This window comes from Ambystoma mexicanum, chromosome 12 (assembly GCF_040938575.1).
Source record: "Ambystoma mexicanum isolate Mex_15411 chromosome 12, UKY_AmexF1_1, whole genome shotgun sequence".
NCBI classification, from domain to species: domain Eukaryota; kingdom Metazoa; phylum Chordata; class Amphibia; order Caudata; family Ambystomatidae; genus Ambystoma; species Ambystoma mexicanum.
In genome coordinates, this window is record NC_090936.1 from 801,216,945 (window position 1) to 801,244,763 (window position 27,819).

The 27,819-nt window shown below is 43.9% G+C and overlaps 1 protein-coding gene across 1 annotated transcript in view; it reads left to right on the plus strand.

The window, feature by feature from the left end:
• ACSS3 (acyl-CoA synthetase short chain family member 3) overlaps positions 1-27,819 on the plus strand; it is a 1,135,158-nt gene that overhangs the window by 1,042,312 nt on the left and 65,027 nt on the right. The gene's annotated exons all lie outside the window — the stretch shown is intronic.

Here is a 27,819-nt window from a genome sequence, read left to right on the forward strand (position 1 = left end):
ATATAGTACAGCCCACTATTATTTTCAGTCCATCTGACAGCCAAGATGGCATCCATGACCATAACAGTGAAAACCAGCTCTTATCCTTGTTCACACCGTTGCTTTCATCCATCATTTTGGAGTGCATCTGGGCCAATTGCGAAACTGCTTCTGTCAGTGTACCATTGTCAGCATCATTGGCAGGTATGAACGTGCAGCATGATTGTCCTATCTTTGCACAAACTCCTCCTTCCATTGCTGTGAGAAGGTCCAATACATATCTGTTCTGTAGTGCTACCATCCTTACAGCTCGCAGCTCCTCTTTTATTGCGTTGAACCCATTTACTGTAGAATTGATGGTCATCATTAGTTCCCATCTAGTTATTTGGAGCCATTTTGCGTTTGCGTAAGCCTGTAGTCCCGGGTGTATTATTGAGGAGAAGAACATTGCTGCTCTGCTAAATAGTCTGTGTTCTGGCGGTATTGATGTTAGTGCCGTTTCCGACCTTCCCCACAGGTAATTTCCTGTCAGCGGCTCTCCTTGTCTTTTTCTTCTATTTAGGACAGTGTCATTGCTGTTGGTCCTGTTCCCTTGCTCCTCCCGAAGTGGTGCAGATCTCTTTCTTCTCTTATCCCCTTCAGTCATTCTAGGAAATTTCGCCACATTGACATGCTTCTTAGGTACCACTAGTGATGGCACATTGACGTGTACCATTGTGCATACACCATTCCACAGGGGAGGCAGCGTATGGTATGCCTTTTCTCCACAGGCCCAATAATGGTCCATTATTACTGCTGTTCCCGCTCCCCCCTCAGGTAACTCCGTCACACTTGCACAATTGGTGTTATATCCTACGTCCACCTCTCCTTTATGCTGGTAGCATACCTTGGGCGCAGTCAACGGTAGTATCGTTATTGGGTCTTCATCTTCTTCTACCCACGTGAGCCTTGGTACATACTTGATCCACGTCGTCCAACATCGGTGATTGTGTGCCTCGATGGTTGAGATAGTTTCTTTTGTTACCATGTTGCTGCCAATCACTCCTATCTCCCAGCTGTTGTCCAGATACACCTTTCCTGTTATCGTCAGTAGCGGCCTCTCCCAGCATCCTTGTTTACCCGGAACTTCAGTGGCGTACCAATCACATGGTAAGTACTGCAGTGTTACTTTCTGTGTTTCTCCTTTTGCAGGGCCACTTGTTATATATTTGAATGCTTCAGCATGTAAACTGGTCTTGTGATAACTCAAGTAGGTCTTGAGGAAGTTGTTTTCATATGGGTATGAGTCTCGTGTTTTCCATGTCATGTGCACTACAGTTCCTTGAAATCTTCCTTTCGTCTGGAACAGTGCCAAGTATATTATGCACTGCGCTATCTTCTCATTTATTTCTGTGGCAACAAATGTTCGTGAAGCACTCATGGCGTATGGTATTAATGAGCAGACGTAGCAGCTATCCTCAGTTGTCTGCTTACCAATGCGGGTCATGTGCTGGTACCATATGTTGTTTGTGACGTGTGCTGAATCTTGTACATAATTATCAATACCTTTATTGTCTGAGTATGTGCTGCGTTTAACTCTATTTTGCTTGGGTGCAATGTTACTACTACCACCTGACGTAACACCTGTTGCAGCAAGGAACGGGGGTATATTAGGTTTGGGTGCAGCAATAAAATTGATAGCACAGCTGTACTGCCAGACAGAGGCAGCCAAAAATCCGGTGATCATCAAAATCCCTATTATTTTTATTACAACTGCTAATTTCACCGGCATTTTGCTCTTACCTTGCTGCAGTCCTGGCAGCGTATTCTTGCGACGTTAAAGTTGCCCGCCTAAAAATTCTCAGAAATGCTCGTTTTTAGATGTTAGTTTTGTGTTATTTAAGCTCTCCCTATCAAATAGTCATTCAGTGCCCAGGCGAAGAGCTGTTCCCACGCTACTCTAAGTGATCGGTCTCTTAGGACCGGCAAGTATGGGCGGAGGTGGGGCATGTAATATTCTATGGCCAGGAGAAAGGCTGTGTAGTAGACACGTACCCTTCTTCTTTTTAGGTATGTTGGCCTTTTTATTTCGTATACAAATTGGTGTGACAATTCTTCTGGGTAATTATCGTCTGGGAGTACCATCTACGCCTGGACAGTGGACTTGTTAATTAGCTCTCTACTTAACAATACAATAATACGCAGTTCCTGTATGTGCGAGAGAAAAAAGAGAACATTCATGTGTTTACATGTGTATTTGTGCGGCCAGTGGCTTTCAGTTTAAGTTACAACTGTCCTTGGGAGTCAATGGGCGGGGGGGGGTTTTTTGCGCTCAGATGGCGGAAGTATTTTTACTCTTTGAACGTGTGACCATGGGGTGGGCAGTGTAGGGATCACCCCTTTCTTCGTCAGTTGTTGTCTCTGGGGTAGCTGGGTAGTTAATTGGATCGTTGTCTGTGGTAGAACTTCCTTCCGTCGTCGGGGATGTTGTTGCTGTTCTTCCAATGGACCTGTCGTTGGCGCTGGGGCGGGTCTGCAGTTTATATATCTTTACATCATGTAGGTGGTTCCAGGCACGCTTGTCCTTTAGTTTTACTGCTCTTGGTGATACGTCTTCTACCAGATGTGGGCCGGTGAACCTTTTGTCGTTCCACTTCCTATTGAAATTGCGAAGTAGCACGTGGTCACCTTTGGCAAGTTTGCACAAGTTCTCTTTTTCTAATTCTGTACTGGCGCCTTCTTCTTGATTTCTGGTGGACCCGCCCCGCGTGCGCTCGAGCTGTTGAGACACAAACACAACACTAGTAATCAAAGACGACACATATTGATACATTTCATCACCTAGTACACTCGCTGAACTTTCGTGGTCAGTGAATGCCCTTGACGTTGGCGTTAGGGGAAGGCGCATTTGACGTCCAGTAACCACCTCGTGTGGGGTGAGGTGGTGGTCGGACCCTGGCCTGTTCCTTAGTTCGAATAAGGCTAACGGAAGGCAATACAACCAACTTTTCTTTGTTGTTTGTTGTATCTTTGCAACTGCCTCCTTCAATAAGCCATTCAGGCGTTCACATACACCGTTAGCCTGTGGGTGATATGCACATGCAAATTTGTGCTTTATGCTCAGCAGGGCTGTGATATGTTGGAACATTTCGTTTGCGAAATGCGGGCCGTTGTCTGATCTTAACACCTTAACTCCCTTACTAGGAATTTGGCTGCTCTAAATGCATCTGGGTGTGAACAGGGCCCTGCTTCAATCCACCTAGAAAATGGGCATACTACTACAATCATATACCTATTACCTTGACATATGTTGATCATATCAACATAGTCAATGTGAAGGTGCCGAAAAGGTCCTTCTGGCCGGGGTATGGTACCTCTTATCACTTTTAGGGTATGACCGGCCGTAAACTGTTGACATGTGAGACAATTGCTGATAAAATTTGACACATGAGAATTCAACTCGGGACAAAACCAATCTTCTCTAATTCGTGCTGCAATTATTTCCTTGCCTGTATGGGCTGGGTGATGTAATTGGCTCAGGGCGGTATTTAAAAGTGCCAATGGTATTACAACTTTCCCAGTACCACCCTGGCGCCATAGTGCGTCGGTTGGTGACATTGTACATCCTCTTTTTACCCATATTTCCTTTTCGGCCATTGGTGCAGCCGCTTGTAGTTCCATAATCTGTGTGGCTGGGAGATGGGTGTACCCTTCTTTTATTAACATCTCCCTAGCCATTCCCCTCCCTCTCCCTCTCTGTGAGTCTGTGGGGTTCCATATCTCACCAAAGTATGCAGCCTATTTCGCATGTGCGTCTGCTGCTGCATTCCCTTTTGAGACGTGGTCTTCACCATTGGTGTGTGCGGTGCATTTTACTAGGGCTAGCTCTTGGGGGTCGTTTATTACTTCAATTAATTCAGCCAACAAGAGGGCATGTTGCACTGGAGTGCCATCAGCTCTCCTAAACCCTCTTCTTCTCCATTTTGATAGCCCTGAGTGAACAGTGGATGTAACATATGCACTGTCGGAATATATTGTTACACGTTTGTTAAAACTTTCCTTTAATGCTAATATTAGTGCAACTAGTTCTGCGGCTTGAGCAGAGTAATGCTGTGGTAACTGTACACACTTCATAGCCACACACACCGGCGCCTCCATCATTTTTACCACTGCTGCCCCAGTCCTCCGTATCCCATCTCCTTGATCAATAGTTGATGACCCATCAATAAACAAAAGCTCACCTCCCTCTAGTTCATTTTCTTCAACTTTTCTAGTACATGAATATATTTCATTTAGTTCGGTGCAGTCGTGGGCGTAATCTCCCTCCTCAATTATTTCTGCTAGGAACCTTGCAGGGTTAACAGTGCTACATCTAACAATTGCTAGTTCAGCCCTAGACAAAATGATCTCATAACCTGATGCCCTTTGTGTAGTTAGTGTGGACTTGGGTTTATTCAATATTGCAAATAGTGCATGTTCCACAAACAGTGTAGTTGGACACCCCATCGTTATCGCTGATGCTTTTTCTACTGCAAAAGCAGCTGCAGCGAGACCTTGTTCGCAAGGGAAGTGGCCTAACATCACGGGGTCTAAGTGACCGCTGTAAAAGGCTACTGGTTTATAGCCCATGCTTGTTTTTTGGGCCAATACTGCTTTCATTACTGCTGAGTCGCAATGTGAAAATATAAAAAAGCGTCGCTCATAGTCTGGGGATGCCAGTACTGGAGCTGTTGATATCGCGTCCTTCAGTTCGTCAAATGCCTCCCTCATTTCCATAGTCCACCCCAACTTTTTCTCCCCTTTATTTGCTTCCTTCAAACCCTCAAGCAGGGGTCCTATGTATGAACTGTAGTCAAATACCCATGCTCTACAGTAGTTGCACAGCCCCAGAAATTGCTGCAGTTCTCTCACAGTCTGTGGCATGGGAGTGCTTGAGATGGCCTGTGCTCTTTGTGGTGCAATCTTTCTTCCATGTTGGGATATCAGTTGGCCAATGTAAAGTACCTGTTCCTGACAGTATTGTATTTTTTCCATGTCTACCTTGTACCCCTTTTCAGCCAATATAGTCAACATTTTTAAGGAGTCCTCTCTACATTTACTTTCATTTATACTGCAAATTATTATGTCATCCACATACTGTAACACTGTGCTTTCCACCTCAACGTTACCCAAATCCATCTGTATTACTCTATTGAAAATTGAGGGTGATTCACAATACCCCTGTGGTAACCTGGTATGCTTCCATTTTGTATTTCGGTAAGTGAAACTTGTCAAATCTTGTGAGTCGGGGTGTAAAGGTATTGAGAAAAATGCATTTTTAAGGTCTATTACTGTAAATCGTGATGCTTCTGCAGGGATGCCACACAATATTGTGGCCGGGTTTGCTGTTACTGGATATTCTGCTTCTACTATGTTGTTCAAGGGCCTGAGGTCCTGTATGAAGCGCCAAGACCCTCCTTTAGCCTTGCGCACTGGGTACACAGCCGTGTTACATGGTGATTCTGAGGGGACCAATATGCCATTGTTTATAAGTGCCGTTATAGTTTCATATATGCCCTCATCTGCCTCTTTTGACAGTGGGTACTGCTTTACTCTTGGTAGTATGGCACCTTTTTTCAATTTTATCCGTACACCCCCTATGCTTTTTATGCATCCTACGTCATAAGGGCTAATGGTCCATAATGATTTGGGCACCTTTGACATATCCTCCTTAAAGAAAGGGACTGGGGTGCATGCAGGTGCCTCAAGTGCCATCGCAATTTTCTGTGCTATTTGTTTGTGAGCCACTCTTAGCCATATTTCTACACTCATCATGAACACCATTTCCCCCTCCTCCTTTTCTTCTGAGAACAGCTCCTCATCTGACACCTGGGTCAACCTACATCCTTCTGCTAGTGCTATCACTGCCCTCCATGCTCTTCCTTCTTTGTCTTGGGCGTGCACAGCAATATACTCAGCTGTAGCAATAATGCTCTCAATGTCCATTACAAACACCTTTCCTTCTTGTTCATTAACAGGTGTTTCTGGTCGGAATAGATAGGCTGCTGGCCTCCTCCATATTTTCCCTTCTATCCCTGGCATCCATGCAAATGCCATGTCTGTTCCATACTGGAATAGCTCGCCATCTACTGGTTCCGCCCTAATCGCTGTCTGTCCGCAGTATGCTTGCATAATCTGTCGTGCTGCTAGCATGTTAATCCCTGGAGTAGAGCAAATTATACCATCCTCTGTAAAGGAGATTGTCATATTTAACCTATTCATTATGTCCCTCCCCAGTATATTTACTGGTGAGGCACTATAATACAAAAGTGGAACTGACAGATCATAATCTCCGATAGATAAAGGAACGTTATCAGTAAAAGGAACCAACCCTTTAGCCCCAGAAAATCCTTGGGTGTTCATGGCTTCGCCTGACATCTTAAATTTACCTTCCCTTATGCAAGACCGGGTTGCCCCGGTGTCAACAAGGAATGATAACTTTTTGTCACCTATCGTTACCTCTATGCGTGGCTCCTCCGCACTATTAGGTGTTACTGACAGGATGGGACACACCAAGGTCGTCTGTGGGCTGTCCTATTGGGGGTACAATGATTGGCCATTCCCTGTGTAAGGGTTGTGTCCCAAGACCGTCACCCTACCCAATTGCGTTTGTTCAGTTTGGGGTTGCTGTGTTAGCGCTACTTGTTGTTGTGGCAGTGAATATGTTTGTGGCTGTTGTTGCGTTATTTGTTGTTGTTGTATGCCCTGCTGTTCTTGTGATGGCCTAGGTTGTGCCTGTTCATTCCATGCTGGTGTTCCTGGCCTGACCCTACACGTACGTGACATGTGTCCTAATAATCCACAACTCCAACACACGGGTGGTTCCCTACTCTGCCATGGGAAGCTCCCTGTGTTGTCCTGGTATACCGGTTGCCCTGTGGGGTAGGGATTTCGTCCCCCCACCTGCTGTTGGGTATTATATCCGTATCCTCTTCCTCTCATAAATCCTCCTCTCCCTCTGTTATAACTATAATACCCAGCTCCTTGCATTGGGTACCCTCCTCCCACGTTTGGTGCGTGTAATTGTAGTGGCGGCACTTGCTGTGTTATACTTTGTGGGGGTGCTATTTGAGCTGGATCTTGTGCAGCCACTACTTGTGTGGGGCTTTGGGCCATTGGTGTGGGCGTAGTTATTAGTGCCCCCTCCATAGTGTATTTAGTAAGTTTTTTCTGTACTAGTTTGGCCTCTTCTGTTTTCCTGTCCTCTTCCTTTTGTTTCATTTTTCCCTGCCATATCCTGCAGTGATGTACTATAGTCAGCTGTATTTCTGGCCACGGTTTTGCTTCCATTCCCACTACTTTCTTTAGTTGTTTCTGAACTCCTTCTGGGAGCCCTTGTACTAGTATATGATAAAATATGGCTGGTGTTTTATCCCATTGTTCTCTAGTTTCCATGTGCCACTTCTCTTGAATATCCTGGATATAATCAACAGGATCCTCATTCTCACGCATCTTACGGGAAGTAATTGCTCCTATGTCTGATGTGTCTGGGTACTGTACTCTCAGTGCCTGCCATAACGCATGCCTGCAGTTTGCAAATGGCGCCCCATCATGCGATGTGTTCGTTATTGTTACCCCATGAAATCCTGCTCTCTTCCAGATGTCGTCCGCTCTATCCCCTAATATTGATATTAACAGGCCCTTCACATCTCCTACTGCTAGTTTCTGTCCTGCGGTGTGTTTTTCCATTTCATATATCCACTTACCCGCACCTCCACTTAGTGATGGGAGCCTACATTTTATATTTTCTTTATCCGTATGCTTCCAAGGTACATACTGCGGTCTAACCCCTCCTCTCTCCAACAGTGGCATTAAGTTGTGTCTTGTGTCACCCTTTACGCTCCATAATATTGAGTCTTCACACCCCTCCTCTTCCCCCGTTTCCTTTACCACTTCAAATTCTTCCTTACTACCCCTGCTCCTACCTCCTTCTTCTTCCTTTCCCCTTTTTTCGTCATTTCCTGTGTTTAATATGGGTATGTTTATTTGTCTGTCTTGCCTGCGGCTAGGGAGGTCTCTAAGCCGACATGCATAGGGAGTCAATTCGTCCATGAAGGGCGCAAGCTTTATTGTGCGCAGCGAGCGTGTGGCGGTTGAGCATGTAGGGTGCGATGGGGGAGGGCGTGATGGAGATGGTGATAGTGTGGCTTCATGGGTTTGTTTTTCCACTAGTTCGTGCACCCTCTCCTCACTTCGTTCTAGCTCCTCCCTTCTCTTACTGATCCATGGCGAGTCTATGTTTGTTCTAGTGAGGTACAGCTTATCTAAGCTTTCCCTTTCACTCTTTCTTCCTCCCCTCTCTACTCCTTCTTCCTCCTCACTGCAAAAATCAGTCATAAATGGTATCCCCCACTCTGCCTTTTTCCCTTTTACTGTTACTGTTTCTAAGTCTATTAGCTCCATTTCTCCTCTTCCTTTGTTACCAACTGCTCCCCCTGGTGTCGATGTTGTTGCTACTTCTCTACTTCTATATACATCCCCCCATTTTTCACTCTCCCTATTACTCCCTTCTCTTTCCCCTTCACTCCTCTCCTCCATCTCCCTACTATTTTCCTCTTTTCCTTTTTAGTTCCTCCATTACTTCGTTGCTCATCTGTTCCAATATTCTTTCATCCTCTTTCTTCCTTTCCCATTTCACCCTTTCTCTTTCTAGTGCTTTCCCCTCTTCATATTTCTTAGCTGCCTCTGATACTACCCTCCTCCTCCATATTTCCATTTCCCTTTCTTTATCTTCTTCTTCCTTCTTTTTTTCTCTCAACACTACTCTTGACACCCTGTCTGCTGCTGCTTTTACCCTTTCAGCTTCTATCCTTTGCTCCTCATTTCGTTCCCTTAATTTGTCCAATTCGTCTTTACCCTCTTTCTTTCTCCTCACTCTCTCCTTTTCCTCCTTCTCAAGCTGTTTTATTAATTCGTTCTGCTCATCCCTTAGCTTTGCCAGTTTTTCCTCCAAAATCTCTTCTCTTTGTCGTAATAGCTCCTCCCCCTTCATCTCACTCTCCCTTGTACTATCCTCGTCTGTTCTCTTTACTGCCTCCCTCTCTTCTCCCGTTAGTGAGCCCCGTAATTTTAATAATATCTGTGCAGCTACCCACTCATCATGTCCTATCTCTACGATCTGCTCTTCTCCAATCCTCCCCTCCCCCACTGTCATCTTCTTATGAACCACATATGGTGGAGGGCTGTATGCCGGGTTCGAGTATCCTTCAGCCGCCCTTAACTGTCCTTCTATTTCTCCTAATTCTCTTAGAGGGTATAACCCTTCTCCCCCTATTTTCACTCCCGGTGTTATGGGTATCTCGTTGCTCGGTTCCTTTTTTATGTTGTCTAATTTATCAATTTTTTCTCCTCCCTCTCCTTCATTCCCCGTATTCTTTGTCCTTTCACACCCCTTTTCCCCATCCGTTCCTTCTTTCTTAATCTCCTTTTCTTCCGGTGTTTCCCCCATAGTGAACATTCCATTTTGTCCTGGTCTGGACCCCTGGAACATCCTCCATAAGTTAAACACCTCCACATGATTTGTCAACTTCTTCCCCTTGTATGTATTATGCAGATGGTTTAGCAGTGAATGTTGGGCATATGGATCGAAACTACCATTAGGCGGCCATGGTGTTAACATTTTGTTGTCCGTCCCCTGGGTCCACTCTATGCTGTACTTAATTAATTTCTCCCTATGTTGTGGCAGTGTGGTGCATATGTGTTGTAGTGGGGTAGTGAGGGTGTTCCCCCACCCTCCCGATCCTCTCCCGTATGACATAGTGGCACTCCCCTTGTTACCCTTCCCTTTACTAGCAGTTACAATATACAACCTTGTATTGCTTACCTTGCCCCGCAAGTGTGGGGACTTACGACAATCCTTTGACAAATTATGCAATAATAATATAAAAAAAAAAAAATAATAATAAAAACAAATATATATGTATATATGTATGATGTTATATTTTATTCCTTCCCCTACGGCCCCCTGTGGCCGAAGCGCACGCAGCCCCCCGCGGCTGCGTACCCCTTACGACGATCTTATACAGTCGTCCTGTTTCCCCGTTCTCCTCCCCCTTTTACACTTGCCGTGGCCGGCGTTCTCCGTGCGCAGCCACGCCCCTTTCCCCTTCTCCTCTTTCGATCCACTCGTTTATCGTTTATCTCCGTATCCGCTCCTTTATCATGTTTCTCTTCCCCACCACTCTCAAACCCAAAGTTCCTTGTGCTCGCGATATCCTATTAAATTCCTACTGGTGACGTCACCGATTTCTTCGAGCTACTGGTACATTCTTATTATGTTCTTTAAGTTCAAAATACACTTGCAATCTACCCCGCTAACCCTACAGCTGTCTTCCTGTCTCTCCTGGAACAAGGTAATCTCATCAATAATATAACCGGACTGCGCACGCTGCGTCGCCTTGCGTGTGATACGCCCCTCAACAGGAGGGCTTAACCAGCCAATTATCTTCCGTATTGAGCAACTATGTAACTAGCTACCGCCTACAGGGAAACGTCCTCTACCTATCGAGTTTCTTGCTCGAACAATAGGGAACCTCGTCATCTACCTATCGAGTTTCTTGCTCGAACAATAGGGAACCTCGTCATCTACCTATCGAGTTTCTTGCTCGAACAATAGGGAACCTCATCTACTCATTGATCAATAAATGTCAAATCGTAGGAAACCACACACACCCACCCCTACACGTTAGTCGTGATTTAGGCCAATCAGTGTCTACGAGCGGTCACACGTGATGTTTTCGTGCTCCGCCCCCCTCTTTTTGCGTGACGTAGCCGACTGCTCTCGCACTCGTCTCGTCACCTATTCATTCCATTAGCAACACTCAGTTAAACCTTCGCCGCGCCTCTGTACAATACCTCCCTCCTCCCTTATTTACTCCCTCCCCCTCCCTCACAATTTCGCATTGCTCGTTGTGCGTGTCATGCTCACCAAGTTCTCTCGATGCAGGGCCGCTCGACTGCGTGCACCCCTCCAAGCGGCTCGCCACCTCCCCTCGTCTGGACCACGTCTGGACACTCGCCAACCGCGGGCGGGATACTTCTCAACCGGCTCCCGAGGGCCAATATCCGGATTGCGCTGTCCGGTCTTCGCGCAGCTCCGCGATGGTCCTGTAGTCCTCAGAAGGGGGCAACGGCAGAGGGGGCCGCGCCGCCGGGCCTCCTCGCAATGTGAGTGCCTGGAAAAAGTAAAAATAAAAAGTCGATCTTAAACAGATCTCAGCAGTGCCTCCAACTTGTCGGGGGGAAATTCTGCCGGGGTCGGCCGGGCCGTCCGCGGACCTCCAGGCAGGGAGGCCCCAACTCCTCCCGTGTATATCCCAGATGAGGTGAGATAGAGTATGAGACGCACACAAGGAGCAAGGTGACTCTGCTGTTTATTAGACAAAAGGGCAGGGATGGGTCAAGGAGCGTACGCGTTCGTCCTGACACACACACAATCGTGGGGCTCGCAGGCCCTTTTTACGGTATTATGACGCGCTACTTGCGTCACTTCAGAAAGTTAACAAAAAACCTATCGCCACTCTTAATTGGGTGTTCGAGTGGTAGGGTTAGTATAGCACACATATAGAAAATGATATTAGTGGACAAGGTGTAGTCAGGTGGTATATCTGGGTTGTCCTTACAATTAGATACATGAGAATTGTTACATGAAGACTCCTGGGGATTGGCTAAATTTGCTGGCGTCAGTGATAAGAGCCCCATGTTCTGATTGGTGCGCCCGTGAGCTTCCCAGCCTGGGACCACCGTCGTTCCCAGCTCTCGGTGTACCTGTAAGTTGTAACAATGTTTCACTATGGGTACATGCAGACAATGTGAGGACTTATTCATAGCTGGACGGGGGACCGCTCCCACTGTTGCAGATGTCCATTGAGCCTTTCAAGTGTATCTGCCAGTGTCTCGTAGCGAGGGATCCAGACGCCTCTGTTCTCCTGGGTTTGGCATCTCGTCAGGTTCGGCTTGGTCACGTGGGGAGGGACCGTGAAAGAGGCAGAATTCTGCACAATTAATATTGTTTTTCTACTGCGCGTCTGGTTTAATTTGTCGGGGTGACTTTAACGTTGGTGCGTGGAGTACGAGGTTGCAACATCGTGCCTTTGATGATTTGCTCTTGGAACGTAGGTTTGCAACATTGCGACCTTGGCTGGTTGCTTCGCCAAGCTCATTCTGCAGGATCAGCAACTGACTCTTGCCTTGTTAATGTCCACGGGAGCTCTTGTTTGAGGCCTCCTTGGGCCTGGTGCATAAGTTGTCCGTTTGGTGTACAGGTGCTTTAGGTTATAGGAGCATATAATTTCATGACCAGTATTGTCTTCATTATACTTCTCATGGCGGTAACTGGTTTCAAGAGAAGCGTGAGCAAGCTAGTAGAAGAGTTCATGACGCGTCTTGCGTTTCTGCATTCTGAAAGCCTATGTAAAAATAATAAAGATGCACGTCCGTGAATATGCCTGTCGCCTACGTCATAGCACTGAGTATATTCTTCGTGTAGGTTGGTGTGGGAATGTCCAGTGTGTACATTTGTACAGATATGCTTCCCGTTGTCTAGGTCGTCATGGCATCTCTAACGACGTGTAGATTTTAGTCTAGTTGATCCGTGCCGCAGGTGTCGGCATGGCCAGTGCGGGCTGCTGGGCAGGCAGATGGACACATCCGTATGTTCCTGTACCAGGGTATCTGGTCGTCTGGCAAATGGACAAACTCTTCTCGTGGCGGGTGTTTGGGTCGTGACCCTCTAGGCCATGCGCGAGAGGCGAAGGACGGGAGCCTGGTCTTCCATTCTCCCACTTCACTATAGTGGTGGTCATGGCCAGTAACCACATTCTTGGGGGCATGGCCATAGGCCATGCCCCCAAGAATCTGGCTATTGTGCTTGGCCATAGTTAAATGTGTATAGTCATTATTGGTACTGTAGGGGGAATATATAGTATTTGTAATATGGTGGACTGATATAATTGAAGTATATATGGTATTTATGATTGTAACAGAATTGAGGATAGTGGTCATGGAATCTCAATTTGTTTCTGTGTGAAGATAGTGGGTATTGTTACTTAGTAGTATATGGTAATAAAGCTTCAATCTCTGCTTCTTTTTCTGTGAAAAAACAGTACAATTTGTTAAGCAAGATAGTTTAAAACCTTTAATTGTATACAATTGTACATACAGAGTTACTTTTGTGACCCTCATAAGTAGTACATTCGGCATTTTGTAGTAACAATGACTGTGATGGCCTGATTTGAACTGTAAAACAAAGACCGGTATTATAGATGTAGTTAAATACCCATTGGCGTATTCTAACTTTGTATTGTACTATAGTCTAGTGAGTAAATTTGGGTTGAAGGAATATTAAATAGTTTTTTGTTAGATTTGCTGGCAACCCATGTTTTGGAGTAACGAAGTGTTGTTACATTCAAACCAACCACTTCCTTTCTTGACATAAACAGTATAGTGGCCTGAAGTAGTTGTGACACCAGTGTGGTATATTACGCCTACTGTTGTGAAGGTTTCCTTGCCAGGAGATACTTGGCTGTGTGTGTAGCTAGTGAGTTTACAGCTATTTATGTTACCATCTGCATTTTACCTTAGAAGCATTAGTATGGCATATTGGCTATGTGAGTTTATTTGTATGCTGGAACGATTGTCTGAATTGCAAAAAGGGCATAAATGGTGAAATGGAATGGATTCACAGTTTGGTATGGATACATACACACATCATTTATTAGATATGTGCTGTTGTGAAACATGGTTGCAGAGATTGCATGTATGTTTCCACATGCATGAAATCTGGACGATTTCATTTATAGGGATGTTTCTGGTTTGTAGTACTTCTAATAAGTACATTAGGAATTCTTTTGGATCTTCCTGTGTGTTGTTGGGAAGGAAATTAACATCTCCCACCCCCTTAGGCACTTTAAATTGAGGCAAATCCCATAACTACACTTCGATGTTCCAGGGAGAAATATAGATGAGTAGACTTAGTGCGCACATATAAGTAAGCACCATTTTTATAGCTACGTTAGAAACATTCAGCCCTGAATGGCTGCATGATAAACAGACCCAATGTAGAAACCTAAATAGGCCTAAGCGCTGATGATAGATAGACCCACGTTGCTAGCTCCCATAGAAACTTTAGTTTGTTCAATGACTGTTGCTAATACATGTTATCCCGTGAAGGAATGTGCCCTGCAGGCCGCAAGACAGTACCAGGAGGCTCACAGTGAACGTTTATCACAGCAGGCTGAAAGCAGACCTCCAACTCCCACCCAGCCCACCATGAGTTATGACACCCACAACTGTCCCAGTCCAAGACCCCTGAATTCCGCGATAGTATGTGAACCCAGACCACCAACCATGAACCCAATGGTCATAAAAGATCTAAAATAACACAACCATTTCAACTTATTTCATAGTGACAAACTTATAAATTATAGTCCAAAGCGAGGGTGGAAGCCTTTGTTGCAGAGAGTGCAATAACTGAATGATTGAGGAATGTATGGGTCAGCATATCCCCCCTTGTGCCAGTCCCAGAGCCTCCCAGGTGCACACCATAATGACAGAGTAGCCTTCTCTTGCATAGTAACTAATTTCAAACTCAACCTTGGTTCCCTGGAGATGAGCCCAGCAGACCCCACGTGAAAGAAGGATGACGGACGGGGATGGCACCACTAGCAGCCTGGTGCCATCCAGGCTGCAGGTTTCGTACTGTATATGTGTGCATCAGTGATGATGATTGTAAAGACTGAAGGGGGGTATCTGTATTCTTGCCCCCTATATGGTGGGGTAGAGACACTGAGCACCCATCCAAGGTTCTCTATATGGTAGCTAGGACGAGCAACCAAGGCTTTAGCTCTCAGGAGGTGATGCAGGCTGGTTCCTAAGTACAGTGAGTCCCCAAGCCCCCACAAAGGAATGTCCACACACTATGTTATGTGCTAACACAGTTCTTTGTATAAAAATAAGGTTCCCAGATATATACACAATTCAATAACACACTTTGTACTCTGGTAATACTATTATGACAAATCTATACAATTCTATGTGGTACCACACAGACTTTAGATTCCTTTAAAATGCATCAACTGTTGGCAGTTATAATAGAACGTACAAATCATTTAGTAAGGTGTATCAGCATTGAAAATAAGGAAGAAAGGCAGATTAAGGTTAAACAATGGCAGAATGCTGTCTTTAGAGCCAGTCCACAAATGCTCAATAAGCCTTGATTCTTGGTTAAAAAGATCAACCACCCCGATGTACCTGAAGTGGAAGAGTTTCTTTGATGGTTCGTCAACAGGATCCTTCGAGGGTGTACTCCCTTTCAAGCAGGAGCCACTGGGCATCGAGTACCTTGAGGAAAAGTGGAACACTGGTGACGATACAGCAGCTTCGATCTTTGCAATGCTCTTAGACAATCAGTTTCTCGATGGTGGAAGTCCTGGGAAGGACATGCATGCAGTAGACCTTGATGCAAAGTGGTGAAACAAGTAAGACTCGGCGGACTTGAAAGACCTTTGGCGATGTTAGATGCAAACCTGGCAGCAGGCATTGGATGTCTGGGATCATAGTCGGCATCTTCTGGTCTGTCGGTGCTGCAGCATGTACCTTGGGATAGCTTTGGCGATTGGGACTCGACCACAGGCTGGATCTAAGGTCTTCACTCCATCAGTCTTTTTTAGCTTCTGGTGGTGGGGGGACTTTCCTCGGTAGCCAGCAACTTCAACTTTCTCTAGTGCAACAAAGTGGTTGATGGTGATGACAAGGGAACCCTTGTTCAAAGGTTCTTAGACAATTTAGATCTTTTGGGCTCCTGGCATTGAGCAGCACAGCATGAAGGTGTCCCCGCTTCTAGGTGACACTATTTGGCTGGCTTCCACTGGTCACGGAAATCTTCTAAACCTCCCAGTCGACACCAATGGACTTAGATGATCCTTGATGTCTAGGCGCTCTCTTCAGGATTCTCGGCGGACCCCTTCTAAGGACGTCAGATTCACAGAACTGGCTTCCAGGTTGCCTCAAAGAAGAACAGCAGGTTTTGCATTATGGTCCCTCGTAGCTCGGCGAGAGGTCTCCTAGCCAGGACCTCTTTTGGATCAGCCCACAACAGACTCGACAGCTTTCAGATTAGATCCAAGGAAATGCAGCAGCAATCTTCTTCTTCCAGCTGGGCTTCAAGAACAGCTTCAAGTTTTGACTTCAGCTTCTGAACAAATTGGTGAGAGGTCCCCAGATATACACATTTGTCCCTCATATACCCTGGCTAAGTCAGGCTCAGTCAGCCAATCACACAGAAGGGTGTTGATGTAGGCAGGCAGCCAATCAGGCTCACTGGCATTCAGGCCATTCACCTCCACCCAGACACTCATAACAAGGAAAGTGGATTGGGACATGCACCGAGCCTTTGATCACACCACACTGCATTCATATCTGTTTCAGGCAGGGCTGTCTTATTCGTTGTGCCACACACACAGAAACCAGACATCCATAACATAGAATGTATATTTGTCATACATTCTATTCACACAGATCCCACCCCATGTTTGTACCCACAACATACAGTGACTGGGAAGGCCCCAGCCAGTCTGTCCTGGACTTACCAACAATACCATATATGGTTCTTTCACCCAACAGCCAGTCAGGGGAAGGGAAAGGGTCAGGGCTTCCCAGGACTTTGGAAAAACAAGATAACAGACAATAGAAGCCAAGAGGTCAAAGGGGCCATCTTGCCTGCTATCAGGAATCCAATGATTCCTATGGCAGGGCCTGGGTATCCCAAAATGGAGGATACTCCGAGCTCCTGTCATATCAGCATGAAGCTGCTACCGGCCAATACCCTGCTCTTTGGGCAACATACATGTGCCCAAAAACATACACTTGTGGTACAGGGTTGTACCCCCACCCATGGGTTCCATAAGGGTATTCCAAGTGTCTCTGTTCACCACAAAAAAAAGAGGAGGAGCTGCACTGCCAGGAGTCCCAACTGGACTCCTGTGCAGTGCAGAAAACAACACAGAGAACACATGATAACAGAGTACAGGACAAGGACATGGAGGCCTGTTCCCTCTAATGCATTTCCAGCATCACAATGATGTTCTTCATTATAACATTCGGCTTGTACCATTTTTCAGCAGAATGTTCTTGAGCAGCAGAGCTCTTTGCTGACATACTTATTTTTTGATGTGATTAAAACTTGTTATCCTTGCAAGAATCTCTTGCTCTTTTCTTACTAGCGGGTTGTATTTCTTCTGGCAAAAAGCATTTGTGAGCGTGCCTTCAGTGTTTATGGTGAATTTTACCATTCCTTACAGTAGTCCAAATCTTGCCTTGTACCTGCGACACTGTAAGTGCTGTCAGGATTATTTGTGTCATTTCTATGAAAGACAAGCATTTGCCAACACGACTGGTCTAAGCCGTTTAAGTAAATGTTGTGAACAATTGGTGCTAATTGGAAGCAAGGGTGCATTGTTGCAGCTACCATCTTCAATCTTTTCATTCTAAAATACAAGTGGCATTGCAAATATTAGAGGTCTAGCCTCATATGCCCATGAAAACGCCATGACCATTAATCCAGCAAAAACTCAAGTTATTGCATGTTACAATACGAGGTGTAAAATTCGCGAACCGTTCGTCTGGACTTTAAATTATGAACATATCCTCTCCACCTCTGTTTATAAATATCTAGGTGTGATTGTTAGTAATAGTGAGAATGACTCGCTCTACCTAGCAGATATAAATTCTAAATTACAGGCTCTATTTTCCCAGTAGAAAGTAATTCTTTACAAATTTGGTAAATTTACATGCAGCCCTATACTAACCTTTTTTTCAATGAAAGTGGTACCCATTATCACTTATGGTTCAGAATTTCGGACACCTAAACCTTGTATATTCTTGGATCAATTAGAGGGCACATTTTGGCGTTCGGTACTCAATCTACTTAATTGTGTCCCGATTGCCCAGATCCGCTTCAAACTAGGCTTGCTATCTTTATATAGCATGTTTGCCTGGAAATTGTGTTAGTTACTAAGGAAATGCATAATCTCCTTGCAGTATAAGGACATTTCTTATATTTTAGCCAGATATCTGCTGCAATCCATGCAACATTTCCCAAAGAGATGGCGGAACTTGGCCATAAACATTCTCATTGATGCTGACATTACAATTGCCCTTTTAATCAATAATCCTGATCGTGCAAAAATGAAGCTATATCAGCGAGACAAGATTCATACTATAGAATCATGTCAGCTCTCTAAACACTGGAAACCAACCCAATTTGGGCATAAAAAGCTCAGAATGGTGGAATCGCATTTAATAATATATATAAAAATATAAATATAAAATATAAAATATTCTTCTCACAAATTTAGACAAGACTTTGTGATTCTGTTTAAACCCGTGGTCCACCAGAGAGATACAACATAGACGGCATCTTCTGGCCTCGCATGAGAATGTTTGTAGGTTCTGCAATGCAATCTCGCTGTGTTCCCTGAAACCTTGAAGCATATTGTTGCATACTGCTCTGGAGTACATCTGCAACGTTGTAAATCTTTTGCACATTGTTTCAAACTCTTGAGAGCGATAGAAAATGAAGAATTCTGGTTGCATGTTTTTGGTGCCAAACAAATGTCTGTAAGAATAGCCACTATTGGCTTTTTACACGAGTTGGATCTTGATTAGACAGAAAGCCAAGGATATACATACATTATTTACTTCTCTTTCTTGCTTTTTCTTGAGATTGTGTTATTAAGCTGATGTCTAAACTCTTGGAAGAGAAGATTGAATGTGACATTTGCATAGCAATTTACTCCAGTTGTGTTGCTGAATTCAAACTGACCCGAGAGTTGTGTCTCTGTATGCTTTGATGGACTTGCATTTGTTTGTTGAGAAGAGGCATTTGTGTCTTTGTCTCCTGATGGACATTCAGTTGTTGTTGGATTAGAGAGTTTTGTGGTTGTTTTATTTGATGGAGTAATAGTTGTTCTTTGTTCTTTCAGCAGTATTGCTGTGAGATCTTTTATAGGTTCCATTTGTACTAGTTTTCTTTATACAGTTTCTTTTGTAGGTACAGGGTACATATCTAGATGGGCGGTGCATGTAGCTTGTTCTATTCTAGGATGCAAGGAATGTCAGCGTTGACTGTGGTTGCATCAAAGTTAACTAGTAATACACCATTGAGTGTACGGAGATGTGAACGTGATATGTAACTCATACCTTCTTTGAAGACTGTGCTACTAATGTCAATGAATGTGTGATCTCGGTTTAGACCTTGTAATTTGTGAATAGTGACAGCATATGCAAGAGATAGAGAATTGTTCTCGGCGTACATACATGTCTTTGAAAAGAAGGCAATGTGCTATTGTGCAGCCTATTTTTTTAACTTCTCCAAGTTTGTCAAAATGGATGTTGACAAACTGAATGTTGTCATGTGGAAGCCAACAACTTTACCAATTGCTCCATTGACTAAACCTTGTTCTACGTCAAGGTTACAATTTAGAGTTACCCTGCAGTTTAGACAGAGTTAATACTTTTTCTAATCCAGCTGTTTTGGAGATATATTTTTCTAAGCTATTTAGTCATGCTGTTGCTTGTTCAAACATAGGGAGTGTCATGCTGTGCACTTCTAGTTTGTCTGGGGAGCTGATATGGATTATGGGTTGCATTTCTTTTTTCAACATTTTATCATTGAATTGACTACAGCTTGCAAGTGTCGGCATTAAGGACATATATTTTATATTTTGTTGTGTTAATTGTTCTGTGACATCAGGGGTAGATGTGTTTTCCCCATATAGCTCATGGATTAGTCTAGTTTTTAAGATGAATTTTGCATATTTAGTAAGCAGACCAGTTCTAATGCTTTTTAAAATGTTAGCATAGGTGAGATCTGCAGACGGAAATGTTGCCAGAGGTTTACATTTCCAATACTGCTGAGTGTGTTATGTCATTGTTTGTGTCCTAAAGTTTTGAAAATAGGTTGACATTTTACTGGTGTCAACATGTTTTCCTCCAAACAGTTCTTCGTGGTTGGTTTTTAGGACTTCTTGCATTCTGAGAAGAATTAAAGCAACATGAGGTTGGAACCGTGCTTACTTCATCTATCAGTAGCACTTTAATTTGTTTCAGAATTCTTTGTGCTTCAGTAGCTGCTTCTGCTGATAATTTGTAGTATTCTAATTTGTTTTGGTGTTCTTCTGGGAGGAGCAGTAGTCAGTGTAAAGTTACACGTCCTACGCTGTAGGCAACTAGACCTGTTGGGGCTGTTACAACATCTGAAAGGTTGCTGTTTGTTAAGTCTTGTAGAAATGTGCTGATTATTTAAATTAAGAAAGTTTTGCCAGAACCAGCTTCACCACTTACCTACAGGAGAAGAGGTTTATCTTTTTTAAAGCTACAAGTTTTAGTTTCATGTTTAAAACCATCTTCAATTTCTTCAGTGACTTCTAGATGAATGGTGAGTTGCTTATCATCTAGCTGTGATTTGAGCACTGACAAGTATTCTTCAGATTGTTTTGATTGGTAGATGGTACTTTCTACCTCACTCATGGCTATGTCTGCTTCATTTAGAATGAGTGGTTCTGCAAGTGGTTCTTGGTTTCCTGAACCACTTTTAGAACCACTTACCAGGCATGACCTGGTAAGAGAAGGTTGACTGCCTTCAAGAGTCTCTTTATCTAGTAGAGCTTCAATGTCTTCCTCTTGTTGGTGTTCATTGTCCAACATTTGTTTGTATTGTTGGAAATTGACATTTGTTACACTGCTTTCATTTGCATTGAATGCAGCTTCAAATGAGTCATGTCACCTAATAATTATTTTTCTTTTCTTCAAGTTTTAAAAATATGCAGGATGGCTATGTAATAACGTTCTCTATGTTGTGGAGATGTAAATTGTAACTTTACATAATTAATTAGACTGGGCTTGGTAAGTCTTATTAGGCTTCCTTCAGAAGTTGTGACTGAATATTTGCTAGTTGTCTCATTTGGCGTGACATTGCTTTGGTGCAAGTAGTTTTGGGCTATGTCATACAGGCACATGTTTTCCAAAGTAGTGCTTCTGTTTGGTTAGTATGTGACAAATAAATTGATTTATAAAATGTGCTGACTGTTGGGATCATTTGTGACTATTGTTTGTATCACTTGGTAGGATGTTAGTACTCATTTTCGTGATGAAGCTGGACCAAGGTTTAGCCAGACAATGTTTTAAGATTTCCCACCTAAGGGTGTACCAGTTAAATGGTCTGCAGCTTTGTAACATCTGCATTCTCTATGGGAGAGCATTTGTATACCGAAGCGGAACCATTTTTGTGACAGTGTTTTGTCAGATGATATGTCATCCCTGAGGCCTTTTAACTCTTTTTTTTCTCAGCTTTGGTGAGATAGGCTGTGCCATATCTTGCAACTGCAGTGGAATTGTTGGTAATGTATTGTATGTCTATAAATGCATTCCACAAGAGGGCAATTATTGCATTGTAATCCTTGATGTACTTGGATGCTTTGTCCCTTTTAAAGTTGTATGTGTTTTTAGCGGATTTGCCTTTTGTACTGTGTTTAACACAAGATATCTCGCTATTAATTTGTCCTTTGGTGCTTCCTGGTCTAGGGGAGCCAAAGTGACATTTGGTATAGTATTTGACTTTGTTTTTATATCAACATTGGCAGTATTTGTCACACTTAAGGAGCAGATGGGGAATTTGTGAGGAAGTGAATCTATTTAATGTCATGGTTGTTCAATTGTAACAACATTGTGGAACAATGGACAAAGCTATGTCAGTGGGTAGGAGGGTTAGAGCTTGAAAGCAATGTAGGTTTTTAGAAAATATTAAAGTACCCACTGGTGTGGTGTACAAAACTGCTCCAAAAAGTTCCACAGGAAGCACTTTGTAATGGGGAGAAGGGAAACACCCAACAAAGTCAATTCTTTCTTCACTAACCAGCCTGGTTTCCGCAAGATTGACATTGGAACAGTAAATGCCAAGAAGAACAATTCACAAGAGAGGACACAACTCCTACTATAGCAATTATATTGACATGAAAGTCTAGGGAAAGGTGAGGCAGAAAACAATAGTATACTGAATATGGGTCATGGTATGGACTGCTTTATCAGAAAATCAACCTTGGTCAATAATCCAGTGAGTGAGGAATACAGCATGGATATATGCACATGTACATATCAGGAGCCTCAGAATACTCAAGAATGTCAGATATGGACGACCATGTGATATGGTCTCTTGCCTAACCTTGTTGGTATGGTACCTTCGGGGGCTGGAATCCCATATACATTTATTGCGTGAAAGAAAGGGACACAAACTATGGTCTAAAATGTAAGCAACAGCCAGCCATTCATTTGTATTTTTATTTTATTATATTTTATATAGCGCTTTTTACCAAAGCGCTTCACAAAGAACAATCAACAGTACTATAAAATCAGCATAGGCAATTGTGTTCAAGATCAGCCAGAATCAAACAGACAGTTGACTGATGTAAGTGACTGTTTAAGGAGGAGTGAAACAGAAAATAGGAGGTTATAAAACTGAGAGAACGAGGAAGGAGTTTGGAAAGATCGAAAGAAAGATTGTGCAGGAGGGGCATGAGGAACAGTAAGTAGGAAGAGTCCGTCAGAGCGGAGAGCCCTAGGAGGAGAATAGAATGATAGTCAGGGGCAAGGCCATAAATAGATTTGAATACTAAACAGAGGAAGTTGAATTTGAGCTGAGAATTAAAAGAAAGCCATCCAAGAGAGTCAAGAGAAGAGGGGATTGAGTCACGATCGGAAAGTAAACAAAGTGAGCAAATGGAAGAATGATAGATTGATTTAAGAGGGGCGAGAGCAAGGAAGACCAAAAAGTAGAACAGAGCAGTAGAAAAGTCAAGAAAAGACTAGTGAAGAAACCAGGAGCTTAGTGGCATGAAAAGTGAGGTGTGTGAGGTGAGTGAGCTATGACGGGTGAAGGTGAGATTAGAGTCAAGGTGAAGACCGAGATTGCGGGCAGTAGGAGAAATTAACAGATTTGAGGGAGGAAAGAGGATAGAAGGAGGCGGAGAAGAAAATTAGCAGGAAAGAAAAGAACTTCAGTCTTTCGGGAGTATATAGAGAAAATGAGAAGTCATCCATGACTTAATACCAGTAAGACAGGATGAAAGAGTGAGATGCATATCAGGTGTGAAGGATGAGAAAGAGAGAAAGAGCCGAGTGTCATCCGCATAGAAGTGATGTGACACTCCGAAGAAGGAAGAGATAACAGGGGCAAGGAAGGAGGTGTATAAAGAAAAAAGAAAAGGAAAGGACCAAAAACAGACACTTGTGGGACTCTGTGATATAGAGGGAGAGGAGGCGAGATATTGCCGCCTCAGGATACGGCGAACGTTCGATTAGATGGATAAGAAGAAAGACACCATACCATGAAAACCGAATGAGGAAAGAGTCATGAAGCAGAGAGTGGTCCACCGTGTTGAAAGCAGCAGAGAGGTCAAGAAGAATAAGAACAGAAGAGTGCTTTGAGTAGCAAGCTGTAAGAAGAGAGTTGAGTACAGAGGTCAAGGCGGTTTCAGTGGAGTGACTGGAATGGAAACCGGACTGAGTGGAGGGGGAGAGGAGATGGGTCAGAAACAAAAGATGACATTTGTGAATAGACAATACGTTTGAAAAGCTTAGATAGGAAGGGGAGGAGAGAAAAAGGATGAAAATTAGAGGCAAGAGAAGGTAGGTTTATTAAGTATATGTATGATGGTTGCATGTTTAAAGGCCGATGGAACAGTTGAATTAGCGAGGCAGATATTGAAGAAGGGGGTGAGAAAAGATACCAGAAGTGGATAGGCTTTAGGAATGAGTAATGAGGGAAGAGGATCACTGGGGGCAGCAGTAGGGTGAGTTTTAGCCAAAAGAAGCGCTACGTCAGAGTCAGATACAGGAGTGAAGTTGGAGACAGTAGTAGAGGATACTTGGAAGGATAAGGAAGAAGGGTTAAATGAAGGAGATGATAAAATATCCTGACGTAGAGTGTACTTTAGAAGAGAAGAAGTTAGCAAGATCCAAAGCAGTTAGGCATTATATAAAGGAAGGAATGCGTGTAGGAGGAGAGAGAAGGCGAGTCAAAGTTTGAAAAATACGGCGAGGATGTGTGGATTTCCTGTTAGTAGATTTGAGGCAATTGTCATAAAGGGTATGGTAATAAAGGTAGGTAGATTGATTATCCAAAGAATGTTCTTTGCGCCAGCGCCTTTCAAGGCAGCAGAGAAGTCTGCACATAGATGCGAGATGTGGAGAAAGCCAAAGTTGGGCAGGTTAGCGAGTGGGGTGAAAGGAGGAAATAGGATAGAGTTGGCCTAGACTAGAAACAAGAGAAGATGAAAGGGTGGCCTTAGTTTTGTCCTCAGAGAGAGTGGAGAAATGAGTGAGAGAGGGAAGTGAGTTTAAGCAAGTATCATAGAACAGTGATGAGTTAAAGTTGCGTAGATCATGTCTGGAAAAAAGTATTTGGAGAAGGGGGAGGATGGTCGAGGAAACAAGAGGGAAGAGAGAAACAGAGAGTAGAGAATGGTCTGAGAAGTAGATAGGGAGAGCTGAGACAGAGGATGCAGTAAACGATGAAACAAAGATCAGATCAAGGGTAGAACCAGAAGTATGTGTAGAAGGAGTAGGAAGTGAGGAAAGTAAATGAGTCTCGTATAGAGAGGAAGGGAGCTGTTGTATGAATAGAGGAAAGATGGAGATTAAAGTCTCCAAGCAAAGCCAGAGGAGTGGGAGTGGGAGTGGGTGAGATGTGACTGAGGAGATGGTCAGTGTCCTTGCAGAATGACCCCAATGGGGTGGGGTGGCGATAGATAATCAGAAAAGAAATAGCAAGAGGGATAGTAAATGATTTATAAATATATTCGAATGATGAGTAGTCGGGTAAAGAAAAAGGAACAGATGTGCAGTTAGGACGAAACAGAAAGACAATCCTACCACCGCATCCAGCGGCTCGGGGAAACATGAAAAAAAGATGACAGAGAGGAAGTAAGTGATGCAGAGATGGTAGAATTGTATGAAAGAATCCATGTTTCAGTGCAACAGAGAAAGTGGAGGTGTGAGCGTAGAAATAAGTCCAGAACTGCAGAGGTCTTGTTGCAGAGAGACCTTGTATTTAGTAGACCAAGGTCAATAACAGTAGAAATGTTAGAAATTTGAGGGTAGGTGAGATTTGATGTCTGAATGGAAGTGTGGCCACCTGGTTGAGAGTTAGAGGGCGTAGAACAATTTTGTATGGCAATGGTCATGATGAATATAATAAGCAGTACCTTGATAGTAGGCCAGGCCGCAGAACGTGATGTCGTCCGAGGTACTAGGAGGAGCAAGCAGGTGGAGAGCGACATGCCTGCATGGCCTTTGCCCACGGAGTCACCTCAGACAGCTACATTCTTCTTTGCCTCACTTCGCTGCGGCTTCGCCTGAAGACAGGGTTTCTACAGCGGCAAGTGAGTGCAAACGAGGCAGGTGGGCATGGTCTCATGTTGCTGGGTTGTGTTGCCTAGTAACCAAGAGCATGTCCCTCATAGAGATGCCGGCAATGGGGGGGCACCAAAATGGAAATGCTGTGATGCAACACAGAACCCCAGCAACATGAGAACAGGAAGGCTAGCAGAAAGTGTAATGGACTCCACCCTAAGGGAAGGGTTGTGTTGTAACCAACAGAGAGGATCAACCAACATGTGTGGCTTGATGGCACATGTCCCAACTAAAAACTGAAAGCCAACCTACATGGTTGGGATGACAAGCCAAATCATTCACCAGCAGACTGAAGAGACCAGCCTAAGCTGTAGTAGGCAGAGAGATGCTCCCCAAGGCTGATATACCATCCCAGCTAACACACCAATTTCCATTTAAACAAAGAGAGTGGGTGGAAGCTGGGGGTAAGGATCTATAAAAGCAAGGAGTGTGCCAGAAAATGGTGGAGTTAGGAAGAGCTTGTGAGAGTCAAACAGTAGGATCAGGAGCTAGAACAACAGCTGCATACAGGAGACTGGAGGCGAGCCCCTGGAATCTGGAGAGCACAGGAGACCGGAGGTTGGAATAGGGATCAAGAAGGCTGGAGTAAGAAGGATACATGAGGTTACAAGGGGAGTCCAGGAATCTGGTAGATGATAGACATGTGAGGTAGGTGGGTGGGGAAATAAAGGCCCAGAAGTTTGGGTGCAATGTTATCCAGAGGATTGAGAGAAGGGACCACAGGGTGAGGAGGAACATTTGGAGGGTGTACAAATGAAGTCTAATGAGAAGGTTGCTGTGGAGGAGGTCGAGAAAAGCATTGAGTAGGGGTGTGTTGAACTACATAATATTGAAAAGGCAAACTGGAGAAAAAAAGTGAACCAACAAGGTCCCGGTAAGGGGAGGGGTAATTTCCAAGAGCAAGAAGAGTAGTGGGGCCCAAAGAGCTGAAAAAAGTGGGAGAGATAAGAGGGCATTGGAGAAGCCTGACTGATGCATAAGGGGTGCTGAAAGGGTGAAGAAGGTTCTAAAGGGAGTGAAGAAGGCGGGAAGGCGAGTAGACCGGTAGAGTGTCAGAGCACTGATGAGAGGTAGAAAAGAAAGAAAAAGAAGATAGAGGAAAGACATAAAGAGTTGGTCGAAGAGTTGATGAAACAGGTAAAGCAACAGAGAAACATTGGATTTAGGAAGGACAAGATAATAGAGGGAAGCAGACAGGTGGATGATTGGAACATCAAAGAGGTATTGGAGATAGGGAAAGTGTGGAGAGGATGTACAACATTGTCAAAGAGGCTGGAGATGATATACTAATTGAGAGACACAGTTCCAATGAGGAGACAGTGGTAAACCTCAGCTACAAATGGATACACCTATGAGGGTTTGAGAAATGCATCTTTAAGCAAGACGCTGATAAGAAGTCACATACTGGAGCATGAGCCAGGAAAATATATAACCCTGGGAGAGAAGGCAAAGTGAGAAGCTTGTCAAAACTCTAGGGCAGCTTTGTGGCTTTGATCACTGTAGGAAGGCCCACCAGTCGCAACGCCACCTATGGATTCAGTAGCTGAGTCTTCTCAAGAGACTCATACGCTAGAAGAGGGGTGCAACAACTCCTTTACGCCCAGGATTCTAAGAACACTTGTTGTGCTAATATGAGTGAGACGCTGGCCCAGAACTTACTGTAAACTGCAGAACCTTTGTTTGAACACTCATTACTTGCTCAAGAGGCATTTTCATTTGCCAAGCTTTCCTGAAGTGTTATCCACATCCTGTTGACTAATCATTCTAGCAACATTAGTTTAGTATTTTAAAATCTACCAGTTTGTTTTTTTTCTCCAAATTTGTACATGGTGGTAATTGACCTTGTTATTAAACACTAATTTTTGTATGGTTTTTGTGTTGATCCATTTCAACTGTGTGACGACCAAAACCAAGGTACAGTTTGCAGAAATTAAAAGTAATACTCTGTCCCTTTAATTTGTGAAACCATTTATATGTATTCGATTGCTAGTGTTTCTTATTTTATTTACCTTACAGTTGTTTCTTATCTCAGTATAATTAACGTACCACTATTTGCCTTTACCATTTTCTACATTATGGGGGAAGTGTGTGACATCTCTGCTTCACCAACACTGTCTTCCATTCCCAATCCACAACTCTGACATTCTGGATCGCATACGTAGAATGGTAGAATGTTGTGGGCTCAATGTTTTGATTTGAACACATAATGAGTTGACAAGAAGGCTCCACCCATATATATATATGCATGTCTGCTCTTCTACTCAAACTTCAGTATTATGCAATCCCTCGTATTTAGCATGATTACCATCTGACTTCCAGGAAAGTCCCACACACCTGGCTGTGCCCATAAAAATGTGC